General features: G+C 33.3%; 1 pseudogene across 1 annotated transcript; it reads left to right on the top strand.

Moving 5' to 3' along the window:
* Positions 1-4,391: 4,391 nt before the first annotated feature.
* LOC143246489 (leukocyte elastase inhibitor-like) lies at positions 4,392-13,539 on the top strand (annotated as a pseudogene). The gene is made up of 2 exons (XR_013025994.1): positions 4,392-4,869; positions 11,903-13,539. The product of XR_013025994.1 is annotated as a leukocyte elastase inhibitor-like (transcript).
* The last annotated feature ends 2,320 nt before the right edge of the window (positions 13,540-15,859 follow it).

Here is a 15,859-nt window from a genome sequence, read left to right as displayed (position 1 = left end):
CGAGTTAAAATACATTTATTAATTTCTTAATGATAAGAGGCGAAATGGAAAGTAACGAAATTCTGCATATAGGCGTGCTGTTTAGAAATACTTGTTTGTTTGTAGTTGACCACAAAGCTACACAATGGGCTATGTGTGCTATGCTTCCTATCACGGGTGTCGAAAATCGCTTTCTAGCGTTGGGAGTCTGTAGACATACAGACATGTCACAGTGGGGCTTCGAAACATTTTGCCTGGGTTTAAAATCTCATTTTGTTAAAACGTATAAACCCACAAAGTTATGTCCCGATCTTTAAGCTTGAATTTCAACCAAATTTAACACATTTCACGAAGCAGCTATTTACCAGCACTGTCTTTTCTACATTAATTATTTTTATGGTTAATCAATTGGGTATACAGAGCACAGAGTTCATTGTCTTCGGTCTATGTGAGTGACTTGTGCATGCAAGCTTGTAGTATAACGTTGGGAGTATTAACAACATTTACAAGTATGTTTATTCTTCTTTTTTTGTCTCCTGCTGGGACAAAGGGTAAAGCTTCGGATTTACAATGCTAAACTTAGGAGCTCGATTCTCTTCGGTGGACACAGCAGATAGCCCGATGTGGCTTTGCTATGAGGAGATAAACACACACACTTATTCTTTTTATTTTAGCACAAAACTACATAATGGGCTATCTGTGCTCTGTTCTTTTTGGACAGACGAGACAGATCTTTTATTGTAGCCCATTCAGTATAAGCTCCAGTAGTCTCTGAAAAGTGGTGGGTGAATTATACAGACCAAATGGCATGATTCAGAATCGTACGAACCAGTTTGAATGCTTAAAGCAGTTAAAGACCTGTTCTCATATTCCACTTCAATTTGTCAACATCCAGTATTACGTATTATAATTTATCCCTGACGAGTCTCAGATTTATTATGTTACGTATGTTAACGAATTACTATTTACAATACTCGAAAATCTGAACTTGAATTTAGAAGGTAATTCAATTTTATCATGTATGCCGTTTGTCAACAAGATTGATACACACAATTTTCTTTTTAACACAAATATATTTTAAAATACAAATGAAAACAAGAAAATGTATAACAATGGTTATTACTAATAATTATTACAAATGATGGTTCATATACAACAGTTTTACAAATTTACAGGCAATACTGATTCTTATATCCGGTCTTGAACTCAATATTTTATCGACGATCCAGGTCCACCAGGCGCAAATTACTTTTATGTTAATATATAAGTATACTTCACCTGACTGGAATGCTAGCTAGCTCTATTCTTGTCTGGCCTCACATTTCTACAAGTTGACTTTTCCTGTCGAATATATTTAATGTCCTCGTAGAAATAAGAACGTCCAAAGTAGTTCACTGAAGTTGAATGGTTTGTAATATTCGAAATCTATAAAAGTTCCGTGTCAAATTCTGTAGTTTTTTGATTATTAGGTGATAATCACAATTATAGCTTTCTAGGCCTATAGTACACTGACTGTAGCTGTCCAGTACTATTCTTCTTCTCTCTTGGTGCGTTGGTTGTTTACGAATCACACGAAACTCTAGAACGTTCACCAGTGTTTGCTTGGTAACAATACTGTCAATAACCAATATTACATACACACTTGGTATATTGTTGATTCTTACACTCATGAATCTTCTACAAGTTTCGAGAATAGGGGGACTTGCACAATACATATCCAACAATATACGTGATAGGCAAAATAAAAACAAAAACTACACTAAAACAAATGTAGGACTAAAATAAATGCACAACAGTAAATCTGTTCCACCAGGTGCTAAGTTTAAATTGTTGAAACATTGGTCACCTTTCAATGTGCCCATATCCTTATTCATTAACAGGAGTGTAAAGGCCTAAACACGAGTTACCTCGTGGAATAAACATAAAATGTTCTCATACATTCCTTTTCCCTAAAAGTCACTACGGATGACGACCATACACTCTATGAAGGCTGTATGATTCTGTAATTTGAAACTTACTATTTTATGGCACTGGCTATATCCTTAGCGCTCCAAAAAAGCCTTAAATATAACAAAGAATGAATTAATTCAACATTATTTTCTGGCAAAGTGGATGATATATATATAAATATTCCAGCTAACAAATACTGTGAGACAGTGATCAGTAATAATTTCGAAGAAAGACATTAAGGTTGCTCATTCAGTATGGATCCTTGGTACTTTTAGAGTTACACTTAGTTATCATCCTCACTAGTTCTACAGAAGTTTTCAAGAGGAAAAGCTGATGCTCTATTCACATATCTAGTAGAAGCAAATGCCTAACTATGCAGCTATGCACACTTTCATTACTAAATATTGTTTTTGATTTCCAGCCCATGTGTCCAGCTCTCTTATTTCTCACACAGCTTAAAATTCAGTCGGACTTATCTGAGATTTGGGTAGAAATCAGCTGATCTGAGATTACCTCGTTGTACATGTTGTACATTTATTTTAGTGCCTACGTTTGCTTCTGAATAGTTTTCATTCTTGATTATGTACTGCCCAAGCTTGAAATTTGTAGAACATTCTTGCGCGTAAGAATCAACAATGTACTAGGTATGTGATACTAGTGATTGATAGGATTGTTGCAAACGAACTTTGGTAAGTGTTCTAGAGTCTCGCTTGATTGACATATAAAAACCGATACACCGAGAGGTAAGATATTATTATTGGACAGCTGCAGTAAGTGTTCTATAGGTCTAGGAAGCTTAAATTGTGATTAAAGCCTATTAATTTGAAAACTACAGAACTGGATCAGGAACGTTGATATATTTCGAACATTACAAAGCGTTCAGCTTCAGTGAATTATTTGGATGTTAGAATTTCTACGAGGACATCATCAGTAAAAGTCATCTTATAAGCGGCATTAGGCCAACCGAACCAGCTAGCTTAAGTGATGTGTGACAATATCAATTCAAGATTCATTTGTTCATCGTGGACTTGGACCATCGATAAAATATTCAGTACTAAATCGGATATAAGAATCAGTATTGCCTGTAAGTTTGTAGATTGTTGTACATAAACCATCATTTGTAATAACTATTAGTAATAACCGTTACTATAAACTGTATTATTTTTATGTTTGTATATTAAAACCTATTTTTGTTTCAAAAAGGAAATTGTGTGTATCAGTCTTGTTGGCAAATAACATAAATTTGATATATATATTAACAGTTAATTAACTTCTAAATTAAAATTAAAATTTCCGGTTGTTAGAAATAGTAACACGTAACGTATGTAATATAATTAATCGGAGAGTCGTACAAAATAAATTATAATACGTAACACTGTTTATTCGTTTGTTTTTCCATGAAAAACATTTTATATCTTTCCGAATTCGGCTTGCATCGGGGTCTCTAAAGTAACTTACCTTATTCATGTTCTTATTTTTACAAGTTTAGAAGCCGTCGAAATAAATTACTCGTCTAGCAAAAGTGGCTTTTCTCATTTTTCTAACGCATGATATATCTATATAGTTATAAGTCACTTCGTTTTATTAAAGTTTTCCTTAAGGTAACTAATAAACCACGGGTAAAGTCTCTTTGGTAACATTGAGAGGTTTGTGTAGTTAGCGATGATTTTCTGTAAAGGTTATACAAGCCAACCTATATGTTGTTGTTTCGAATTAAGCACAAGGCTACACAATGGGCTATCTGTGCTCTGCCCACCACGGGTATCGAAACCATTCTTTTAGCGTTGTAAGTCCGCAAACATACCGCTGAGCTACTAAGGGGCCCAACCTATATGAAAACTGTTTCCTGAAAACAGGTAAAGTTGGTTCTTACCACCGAAAAAACAACAAATAAACGTGTATTGTAGTTCAGTATATTTACGTCAGTTGTGTATTGATACTGGCGCTGAAAATGTCGCCATTTCAAATTGTCATGTGCTTTGTTAGGTATTTGAGGGTAAATGTTTTCGAAATTTTCTTTTCAGTAAGTATATTTTATTTTTAAAATTATTATAGTAATTCCACAACTGGGTAAGGATATTTGATATATATTACATCTTTTATTATTATTATTGTTAAACTGAATGTGATCGAATGTTATTCCCATTATTTCGAAACTATTAATTGTGGTAAATATTTTGCGTATGAACAACACAGATTTTAAAGTAAAATTATGGGTGTACACAGTATCTAAACCTACCACATCGCGATCTTGACGTAGGGATAATAAACATACATCTAATTATCTTGGAGAGCAGTGACTTATGGACTCATTTGGAAGACAGATTCTGTACTTATGGCAAATCTACTAAGGTTGTCTGACGCCGTCCTTAATGTTAACTACTGATCAGAGAGAAAGCAACAAGTTCAGTTTTCCCTATCTTTAAACTAGTCAGGTTGGTTGGTTAATAAACTCATTCAAAGTCTGTCTCGTGTGACGAAGGACTGTCAGTTAGGTTCGCTGTCCAAATACGCGAGATGAAAGTGACGATCGCAAAGCTTCAGCGCTACTACGTACCGTGACGTCATATTAACGAATATTAATAAATAGCCCGGATTCCGGAGATAGGTTCGGCTTCTTCACTAGGCGGTTGATCCAGGTGATTTGTGTAAGGTGAAACGGTACTTGTGAATGCACAAGTGGAGGTATTGTTTCTTTCCATGTCACATGTAATGTTTGTTGGGGAATGTTGTAGATTTAGGTATTCTAAAAACGTTTTGACGTGATCAGTGTTGTGAAGGTGTAGAAACGCATCATCAACGTATTTTGTACCGCTAACTTATGTAGTTCTCATATATAACTTCAAATCTACGTTTGGTTTTCAAGAAAGCAATTTTTTGCAAACTTAGAACTTCTTGTGAAATTAGGGTACTTAGTCTCAATCTACAGAAAGTTTAGTGGTAAGATGCGTTTTTCTATATTTCTTAGAGGTAACATAACTATTTATATGTTCAACATAAGGTTAAGCCTAAACATTGATATTTATTGACAGCGTTTTGACACAACACAGACATAAAAACGTTAAATATTGTTATTAAGTAGTGTTAATGATTTTTAAGTTATTAATAAATGCCACTGTTATACTGTTCGATGCGTAATTGGCCACTTAAGATTTAAATATAATGTCTATCGGCTGACTCGAGTTAGTTTTAAATACAACAGCTTGACTGCCAATGTAAACATATGTACGAGTATTTTAATTCCGGCTTTTAATATGTAAGAATACTGCATTCGATTTATAATGTTACCACGTGTTTTTATTTAACATTTGTTTGATACATCAAAAGGCCCACCCTTTTCCCAACAGCCACTTGCCTTACTATATAAGATTACAGATGTAAGACATTAACCGTTATGTGTGTTTCATAATATATACTAATGTTTCACACGTAGGGCTAAGGAATAACGAAAATGTTTAAATCGGTGATAAAGTTTGTTTGAATTTCGCGCAAATCTATACGAAGGCTAGCGCTACCTAATTTAGCAGTGAAAGACTAGAGGGAAGGCAATTAATTAGTCATCACCAACGTCAACTTTTGGGCTACTCTTTTACCAGCGAATTGTGGGATTGAGTGAAACATTACAACGTTCCTTCGACTGAAAGGGCGGATATGCTCTTTGGGCAGGGATTTGAACCCGCAACCATCAGATTGCGAGGCACTACCAGGCCCCGGCCACTAAGATTAAGCTTTAGTGTACTCGAGAGAGGGTAATATAAATTTTTTAGTAATTTATAGAAAATTCTTTATCAAGATACTGATAATTTTATCATTTTTACTGTTAGTGTTTTAGACAAATTTAAGTTATTAAGATATATCCTTTGTTACGTATTATAATTTGTCTTGGACGAGTCTCCAATTTATTATGTTACGTAAGTTAAGTCTTAGGATTTAAAATAACCGGAATTTTGAATTTGAATATAGAAAATAATTGAATGTCGTTATGTGTCATATTTATGATATTTGCCAACAAGATTGATACAGTTTTCTTTATTAAAATAAATATATTTTAATATAAAAACAACATAATTTATAATAACGATTATTACTAATAGTTGTTAGAAATATGGTTCATACACAAGTTTTATAAACAAACAGTACTGAGCCTTTTGGGATATGGAGAATGTTTCACCCATATTATTTGTGTATAATCTACCTTCTTATTTATTTTTTATTACTTTTTGAAGATATCTTGAAAGTTTGTTTGTTTGCAATTTTAGGTTTGTTTGTTTCAAAGTAAGAATTTAATTATGTCAGGAAAATTACTTCAAAAGAATGTTTCCAAGTGATAATCCAATTAGGTAGGTAATTTGGCAATTATAGCTTGTATTTTTCAAGATGAGCAGTTATGTATTGTTGCAAAAAATATGGCACTTTGTTGTATAAAATTGACATCTCATTAGAAAGAAATGGTTCTATTTCAATAAAACAATTGTCAAACATATTTTTCAGTAGAATACAAGACTAAACATTTTCAAAAAAAATAGTTGGAAAATACAAAAGACGTAGTTAAAACCAATATTGTATGAACACAAAAAATATGACAATTCAATTCATGTAAAGAAACACTTAGAGCAATTGTCCACAACTAAAATTTTAAAAATTTCTTGAATATTTATACAAATTAGAGAAATTTTGGTGGAAATTAAACTTCATTTAATTACCACATTCAAGTCTTATAATGTTTCACAAAATATGCATCTTATGCTTTATCAAAGTAACATGAAAGTTTGGAACAAAGTACAAATTTTTACATAATTCTATTTATGAATATCAATGCAACACCGAAAGTTAATTTGTGTTAAAGCGAGGGTCAATGATCATGGAGGTGAGACATTGCCCTGGATCCTGAGTTTTCTGTCTGGTCGGGAACCGAATCTTTTATCGACGTTCACGGAGATCGAATTAATTCTACCGTTGATACACTGGTACAGTTTTATTAACGGCTTGAAGCACAGCCAGTTTTTCACCTGATGTCATTAGCTAATGTCATCGTAGAAATACTAACATCCGAAGTTAATTCACGGAAGTTAAATGGTTCGTAATGTTCGAAGTCTATAAACGTTCCTGGTCAAATATCTTTAGATTTCCGACAAAAAAAGCGTTTATTACAGCTGTAGTTTCCGAAGTTCATTGTGTACTGACTCCGAGACCAAACAATAATCTTTAACTGTCTCTTGGTGCGTCGATTTATAAACTTAAGACGAAGTTTACGAAGTTCAGTAGGCAACAATGTGAAACATATTGTTGATTCTTACACTCGAGAGAACATTCACAATACGTATTTTACAATGTAAGTTGCATACGTCTCGAAATATATATGAAGCTGAAACAAACATAGATATTAAAATAATGTTAAATCCATTACACCTTTCGTGATTACGAGAAACCCACGTGAAGTAAAACTATATTCCAAGATGGGTGGTATGGGTATTAAACATTTTATTAAAATAAAGTAGAGAACAACTCTTTGTTAGCCTGAAGATGACTTAAGAAAGTCAACACGTTGTTCTCTACTTTATTTTAATAAAATGTTTAATACCCATACCATCCATCTTGAGATATAGTTTTTCGATACACTTTGTTAAAGAAAAATTTCATAATTTTGAAAGTGGAATTCTTCAACTTAATTTTAATAAACTCCTGTTTTTATTATTGGTTTTGACCGACTTTTTTTTTCTGATAATATTTTCATATACGAAGTTTTGTAAAAGTTTTTCAAATAAAATTCTGTATGTTTAATATGACAAAATAAAGAATGTGTCATAATGAAGAATTTTAACGAAGTACATAATATTCACAAGGATAAATTATTATGAAAAATATTAAGTAATTCTGATAAAGTAATAGAAATATAGGAATAAACGTGCTTTTCATATCTAAACAGGTTATCAAAATGTATTGCATTTTATATAGCAATTTAAACAATTTTTTTGGATTATTAAGTAAGATATTGCTGATAAATAGTGAAAGAGGCCCGACATGGTCAGATGGTTAAGGCACTCGAAGCGTAATCTGAGGATCGCGGGTTCAAATCCCCGTTACACCAAACATGCTCTGTCAGCCGTATGGACGTTATAATGTGACGGTCAATCCCACTGTTCATCGGTAAAAGAGTAGCCCAAGAGTTGACGGTAGGTGGTGATGACCAGCTACCTTCCCTCTAGTGTTAAAATGCTAAATTAGAGAAGGCTTTGTGCGAAATTAAAAAACAAAAAAACAAAGAGTGAAACAGAAATTATTAAAACCAAAAATTATTAATGATAACACAAAGGACGAAAATTGTTTTTAAACTTATTTGAGACGAAATTGAAATTGTTGTCGGGCGCGTGTCGATGCCACGTTTTTCCGAGCATTTTGCAATGGAACTAACTATACTAGTTTAATTGAGTAGAATGCTGGTATTGCTCACGTAATTTCTAGATACTCATGTCTTTCATATTATACTTTATATGTTTAGTATTAAGGATAAGTGGTGTTAGTTATTATATTTTGGAATGCTTTATTTCCTTCAAAGAGTTCAACAAGCATTTACAATTATTGTTTAATCTGATCTAAAACATTGTTACTTATTCCGTGTTTAAACAAGTAATATATTATGATACCTGTTTAAGTATTATTTTACACACGTGTCGCAATATCCCAGAGAAGAGAGAAAATAATGTGTCACGGTGTATGTTAGCTGGGTACGTTTGAGGACTTCACAGGTAGTTAAGGAAAAGAAAAATCGAAACATTTCACATTTTCACGAAAATCCTACATGTTATTTTGTCTATAGTTTCCAGATCGTTTTCACAGTATGTATCATGTTACATGACAAGTAGAGAGAGTGAATATTTAACTTGTTAATTTTTTTTCTATTTGTCGAGAGTGAAAAGTCTCAGATTTCTCAAACTCGCACTGTTTTCATTGAATCATTTTGTTTCCCCTTGTGGTAAAATTCGTCATTACCAGACGATATATTTTTAATTTTTGACATGTATATATAGAAAGGACCTTGATGAACCTCTAGACTCTGTGAACGCGCCCCCAGCTAATACAACGGTAAGTCTACGGATTAACAACGCTAAAATCAGGGGTTCAATTTCCCTCGATGGGCTCAGCAGATAGCCCGATGTGGCTTTCCTGTTAAACACACACACACACTGTGAACGTTAACCTTGGCCAACATACGACAACCAAGCAGTCGCCAAGTAAGTAAAATATTTTACTGAACTGATACAGATCGAAGGTTTGTTTGCAGGTGCTATAAAGCTAGACGTTCTACTAATATCCATGAATTATCCATCATTCTTACAACAGCAGCTGATGCCAACAGCCTTGCTGTGAAGGCCGCATGTTACAGCAGCAGATGAAATTAGTTGATAAAAGTGTTCTAAACCTTCCTTTCTCGTGTTTGGAGGACGCAGTGACCCATTATGGTTATACAACACCCCAGTTTTTCAGAACATCATAATATAATTCTTACAAATTCTCTACTTGTTTTCGTATTTTGTATTTATGGGAAAGCCACTAATGCTATTGTATGTCATTTGTTGCAGATGTACAAATAAGAAATCAAAGTATATTTACAAATTTTATTAATTCCCTGACAAATCGTGCTAGTCTTAAGATAGCGCACAGATATATCAGTCAAAGAAAATCATTCACGTGCTGCAAGCAGACGATCTCTGAGAAGTCGTGCTGTTCTCGAGATTAACAACTTACAATATCATATACAGGCAGTGGGGCATGATACTCATGTACTCATCTCTCTTTAAGAACGAAATAAAGACTTTGAAACGATGTATTGAAAATCATGGAGAAACGAGACCGAATACAACGGACAAAAAGCACGTTCGTTTTCCGTGACGGATGATGGAAATTATACGTGCAACAAGGAGAGAAATTCAGACTTTTAGATGATTTATTGAACGCTTGACTAGAAGCAACGTGCAGTTGGACAGGCATATTTTTTAGTTCCGTAGGCTATTAAAGACTGCAGCTTATGCAATTAAGGGATTTAGATTTCAATTTAGATTTTTTCTTAAAGTTTAAAACGAAGTTAAAAAGAAAACTTATCACAAATGTTATGATGTGATTTATTTTATACTCAATTAAGATATTTGAAACAAGTTTTGAAGTTGCTGGGTGGAATGGTATTAACATAAATTATATTTCTTTTCCACATATTGTTACTAATAATTGCTATAAGATAAAGGGTGTGGCAGAAGGTTAAGAGAAATAGAACAAAATTAATTTTGGCCTTGGTGTCACGTGTTAGAAACCCACAGGTAAGCAAAAATATTTGGGGATTATTCTTTACAAGATAAGCCTAATTTATTGAATATCATCGAGTAATTATTTGTTTATTTTTTAAATTTCGCGCAAAGCTACACGAGAGCTATCCGCGCTAGCCATCCCTAATTTAGCAGTGTAAGACTAGTCAACACCACTTACCGCCATCTCTTGGACTACTCTTTTACCAATAAATAGTGGTATTGACTGTCACATATAACGCTCCCACAGTTGAAAGGGCGAACATGTTTGGTGTGATGGGGATTCAAATACTCAACCATAAGATTACGAGTCCAGCGTCCTAACAACCTGGTGTCTGTATGTTTTCTTTCAGCAAAGCCACATCGAGCTATCTGCTGAGTTCACTGAGGACGTCATGCTGGGCCTGCGTCGATTAAAGGCATCTACTTAGATAGATAAGATTATTTTCAAAGGAAAAATATGTAATTTAATTACTCAGTTAAGTTATTGGTTATTGTTAAATACGTAATTATTAATTAACACAGTTATAAGTTGTAGCTTCAAACAAATTTAATTATGTACGTTACAGAAGAATTAACTCACTCAGGCCCCCGGAAAACTCTTATAGCTAAGCTAAACTAATGTTAGAACCAGTTTACAATTACTTGGAAAATAAATGTTTTTTATCATTATTAAAAATGTATTGCCACAGAGAAAATACTACCTATAGCACACTACAGATGGTCCGTCGTTTAACTTTGCACTTAAAAGCAAACCTCCCAGGAAATGTTGCTTTAGTTTAAACACGTACACATTGTTACAGGTGTGATTTTAAAGGCACATATTGTTTAAGGTTAAAAATAAATAAAGAGCATTTCTGTTGGTTATCATACAAGTTTTGGAGCGAATAGCATGCTATTGATACCTTATTTCTAAACTTTCATGTCATTGAGTCAGTTCTACATTACATTTGACACTCTCAAGCCCAGTAACTTTTCATCACTCGTATGATAACTCTTTTTACCTTCGATAAGAGCACTAAGCCTGAGCTATTAATTAAGCGATCAGTCTACTAATTGACAACGCTAAAATCAGGGGGTTTGATTCCCCTCGGCGGGCTCAGCTGCTAGCCGAATGTGGCTTTACTATAAGAAAACACACACATGCACCATGAAAATTATATCTTCGAACTTAAGTATTATATTATTTCAATTATGACAATATTTTCAACTGCTTCGTACGTTTCGCATCAGGTTATAAATAACATAAGAGAGAAAAAATGTTAATACGATTTATAAATATTATATGTAAAAAATGAAGGTGCAAAAATTGTATAAATTATAACAGTCCTGAAATTTTGGTCACTGGTGGCATCATAAACATATTTTTTACCTAAAACAGAATAATAATGATTCTTAACTGTTTAATAAAAGGAATTATATATCATTTTAGCCACTAGATGATTTTAAATATTAAACATAATAATGGATTAAAATATCTACTGGAAGCTTATGAAAAAAAAAGAAACAAATGTTTCTTAATATTGTAAAATACATATCTGAGTAATTACTAGTTTTCTAAAATATTTTAGTAATGATATTTTAACAATATTTTTATTTAGTTTCAAACTTTCTTCGTAAATTTCTAATTGACTTGTAAAGATTATTTATAATGTTTTTGGTCTTTTTGTTTCCAGGTGTAGAATCCATTAGATCTTAGAACAATGGGAGCCATTTCATTTCTACTTACTTTATGCCTTATGTGGATTCTTCTTGATCCAATTATGCTACAATGCATTTCCAACAATGACGCAACTCAACCTCAAAAGGATATTGATACCACTATTCGTGCATACTTAAACGGTTCGTTAAACTTCGGTCTTGAGCTGTTTCGCGTTCTTCAAGCAGAGCATAACGACGAAGCTTCAAGTGGTTTATTCTTTAGTCCATTCAGCGTTTGGTCAGCTCTGAGCGTTACTTTTTTCGGTACTAAAGGACGTACAGAGCATGAATTAAGTTGTCTTCTAGGAATTCGAAACGTGGACAAGGCCTTCAGCGCCGTTGCCTACAAGTCTATTCAGTATTGGTACAAAGAACGTAGTGAAAAAAGCGACATCTTCCGGTTAGCCAATCAGCTCTATTTTCAGTATGATATTCCACTTCGTAAGTGCTTAGTAGATTACTTTGAAAACGATGTCAGTCGGATAGATTTTCATACCTATCCTGAACAAGCACGACTGACCATCAACAAATGGGTCAAAGAACAAACCAACTGCAAAATCGAAAATTTACTTCCGTATTTTAGTATTAATTCGATGACTAATTTTGTTATAGCTAACGCTGTTTATTTTAAAGGTGCCTGGATGCAACAGTTTGAAACTCACCACACACGACCAGGTATTTTCACAACTGGAGTTGGTATAGATTTAGTGATTTGGATGATGAACATGCGCGGAACGTTTCTCTACGGCGTCAACGAAGTCTTGGGATGTCAAGTTCTAGAGCTTCCGTTCTCCGGAAATGACTTCAGTATGGTGATTTTACTCCCGAAGAACCGTTATTTTGGCTTCGACTATTTGTCTCGTCTCATCACTCCCACTCAAGTTTCTAATATCTTTTTTCTGTCTATCCAACTGATGTATGGGTTTCTCTTCCGAAGTTCCGAACTGAAAGTAACTTTGATCTTACGTTCGTCTTACAGAAGATGGGTCTGAGAGACATATTTCATCCCCGATATGCCAATTTGTCTGGCTTCACCGAAAAGCAAGAAGTGATCACAGTCGACACTGTTTATCACAAAGCTTTCATAGAAGTGAACGAGGAAGGTGCAGAGGCAGCCGCAGCTACAGGGATACTAGCAACTCGCTCAGCAAGGCCAAAAAGACCAGTAATGTTCATAGCTGATCATCCATTTTTATATTATATCCGTGACAACTTATCTAACATTATTCTCTTTATGGGAACTGTTGTGCGTCCAGTGTATAACTGATAACTAAGTGAATACAAACTCGATGTTTGAAGTTGAAAATCTAGAAAGTGCAAAGTCATGAGGTAAGAAGACTTTAAGAGTACTGGGCCAACAGATTCGACGCAGAAAGTGTGGATTTTCCCTACTTTCTTTATGGTGCAGCTGTTGAACATGGGGAAACCATTAACAAAAAACATTATCAACATCTCTGTATTTTTAGTTTTTATCAGGCTTTTACGTGTGTGTGTGTATATATATAATATATATATATACATGTGTGTGTGAAATGAGCCATATATATATAGGTACAGTTCATTACAGTAGGTATCTATGATTTATTGTTGATAAATTTCAGCAATAAACTGATAGCACACAATCCAATTATTTTAAAATAATATATTTAAAACAAGTCAAACTTATACACATATTTTGTACACAGTTAATCATCACAACAGTATCCAGAGTTTTAAATAATCGTTTCTTCTCGTCAAAGTCCACACAGACTGGTTCAATTACCTTTAGAACACAATTTACAAGATGAATTCTTCTTCTCTTCTCTGTCATCACGATACAATCTGTGATAATTTCACTTAAAAACTAAAAACGACATTGTATGCTCATTACGACTAAACTCACAATCACTCGGTTTAATTTTACTTTTACTTTCAATTCCACTTACGCACTTGGTCGCTCGACTTGTTACTCGACTTAGGTCCAGAACTTTCTACAAACTACGAGACGTTATGTTCTAATAATACTCTATCAAAGCAATAAGAAAACTCAGAAGGTTTAAGTAACATATTGTGAATTCACAAGAATTGAACTACATAATAAATGTTTTAAAAACAGTTACATAAGCAAACTTGCTATAACTATCGGTTCTAAAAATAACTTAATTTAACGTTAACACTATATAAATTAATTAACTCTCGTATTAAACTAAAAGTGAACATTCGTTATATCTAACAATGTTAAAATGTTGGAGAAACTATGACGTATTCTGTGGTGATAAGCCATAAAATTAACATTCTTGATGGTTGATGTAAACTGTAGATGGGTAAGACGTTTGTCGTACCATCTAAGCTTTCAGTATTATTGCGCTAACAGAATAATAATAATAGTAAGAAAAAAATGAGCATTACATATTCTGAACATAGTTAAATTACTGTTTGACTATATTATAATCAATAATGCAGGTAAATGAACCAAACCTCTCATATAAATAATATCTATATCGAACAAAGATGCACAAAATTCTTACGTTGATAACAACTAGAAGACATCGCTTTATGTTTCTTGATTCTTTTATTTTGTAATAAGTAAATAATTCGTACATTAAACTGAATAGTATCTTTTCATTTTGTTGAAAATGTATATTAACACCTTAAAATTGGACAATTAAGCTCTGATTTTCTTGCTTCTTAAATAAAGATTAATTAAAAAAGTACTGAGGTGAGAAAGAATTATTAATTTCATGCTGTAAGATGTCACTTTCCTGCAGGAAGATAATCATTATGGGAATTTTACAATGAATATTTCATCACCACAACTGATATTCTTATCTAATTATTTTGAAACGTTTTACTTGCGTTAAAAGAAAGTTCGGAATGCGTTAATAAATCTTAGGTGAAAATAAACGCTGTACCTGTGAAATATTTCGAATTGAAGTAAAAGAAAATCCTGCACACGGAAATAAATCGCATTCCAAGAAAAGGGTTAACGAATAGCTTATCAGTTAATCGTCTTTTAAAATTTAAAGTTTGATGAATTTAGGTTGCACTGTATGTATTATGAATATCATATACAGTGAAAAATAAAATATGTATAGTTCTTCATAATTTGTATTTAGCGATTTCATATCCGTGAGTGGGACATTGGTAAGTTTACGGAATTACAACGCAGAATTAATTGGTTAATAACACTAAAATTTTACAATTCATAGTACGTTTACGTGAAAATTAATAAATAATGCAAAATGTAATATACACACACAAATAAGTTTAAAGCTGCAGTGAACTTCTGCTGAATGATTGTTTGTTTCGGAATTTCGCATAAAGCTACACGAAGGCTATCTGCACTAGCCGTCCCTAAATTAGCAGTGTAAGACTCGTAAGCTAATCATCCCCAACCAACTTTTGGGTTACTCTTTTATCAACGACTAGTGGAATTAACCGTGACGTTATACCGCCCTCCCGACTGAAAGGGCGAGCATGTTTAGTATGACAGGAGATTCGAACCCACGACCTTCGAATTAGGAGTCGAGTGCCTTAACTACGTGGCCATGCCAAGCACCTGAGCATTTAATAACAGTAAGAATAATATTTTCCGCCAACATTTTTGTTACAGTTCCTAATCTCTGAATCAGATCCCATTATTATAACACCTGAGAAAACAAAGTAGGATTATTGTGCAAGAAATATTAAGTGTCAGTGCCTTCGTTCGAGAGAGTAAATAACTGAAATTTCTTTCATTGCGTATAGCAAAAACAAAACGTGTATACGAAGTTTGTTGTGATTATATTATTTTAACAAACAGGATTTGTAAGCACCACGAGCATATTGAATAAAGAAAAATCTGTTAGTGTTAAGTTGAAACTAAAGATCGATTTTAAAATCCAACATGCAAACATTTGAATCAATAATATCACAGTATGAAGTTTTGTTTTTAAATTTCGCACAAAGCTACT

Source organism: Tachypleus tridentatus, chromosome 1, assembly GCF_004210375.1.
Source record: "Tachypleus tridentatus isolate NWPU-2018 chromosome 1, ASM421037v1, whole genome shotgun sequence".
Classification (NCBI taxonomy): domain Eukaryota; kingdom Metazoa; phylum Arthropoda; class Merostomata; order Xiphosura; family Limulidae; genus Tachypleus; species Tachypleus tridentatus.
This window is presented reverse-complemented; position numbering and strand designations above follow the sequence as displayed.